Raw genomic sequence first — 985 nt, 5'->3', positions numbered from 1 at the left:
GACCGAAAGTCCGCCCGGGCGAGCAAAAAAAAAACAAAAATTTCCAGGATTTTTGCCTAGGCGACCGAAAGTCCGCCAGGGCGAGCAAAAACCCGTTTGCCAAAAAAAAAATTTCCAAGATTTTTGCCTGGGCGAACGATGTGTCGCCGGGGCTAGTCCGGGCGACAGAAAGTCCGCCCGGGCGAGCAAAAACTCGATTGGGCGAAAACAAATAAAAAAATATTCCAGAATTTTCGCCTGGGCGAATGAGGCATCGCCGAGGCGACCGAAAGTCCGCCCGAGCGAGCAAAAACCCGAATTGGCGAAAAAAAAAATTCAGGATTTTCGCCTGGGCGAACAAGGCGTCGTCGGGGCGAGCAAAAGTCCGCCCGGGCGAGCAAAAACCCGATTGGGCGGAAAAAAAAATCCAGAATTTTAATGAGTTTCTGGAACTCTCTCGCTTGGGCGATAATACTTTCGCCTAGGCGAGGAAAGCTTCAGTCTATTTGAGATTTAAAGGCGAATTGTCGCTTGGGCGACTAGTCCCCGCTTGGGCGAGAGTTAGGAATTGTGTTTGACTATTTGGATTGATTGGTTGAAGATGTAATAACCCTAGTATGTGTATGTGATATAAAAACAATTTTGGTATAACACCGTAATTGGAAATAAAAAGCCAAGTATCCAAGGTGTTAGAATTAAATAGTCAAAATCGGAAATTAATTTTAAAGAAAGTAATCCGAGAAGGATGTATGATTTAGGGCGATGCCCAGAAAAGGATACGTGTTACCACGTAGCGAGATCGTCTGACCGTAAGTGGCTTGGTCTGGGACCGTCCAGGGTGATTCAGCGATGGTCGTAGTGGTAGGGACGTTACCCTTTTGGTTATGATGTGAATTGGGGCACTGCCCAGAAACGAACCCGGGATACCACGTAGCGAGATCGGCTGACCGTAAGAGGCTTGGTCTGGGACCGTCCAGGGTATTCAGCGATGGTCGTAGTGGTGGGA

Source organism: Lupinus angustifolius, chromosome LG09, assembly GCF_001865875.1.
Source record: "Lupinus angustifolius cultivar Tanjil chromosome LG09, LupAngTanjil_v1.0, whole genome shotgun sequence".
NCBI lineage: Eukaryota > Viridiplantae > Streptophyta > Magnoliopsida > Fabales > Fabaceae > Lupinus > Lupinus angustifolius.
This window is presented reverse-complemented; position numbering follows the sequence as displayed.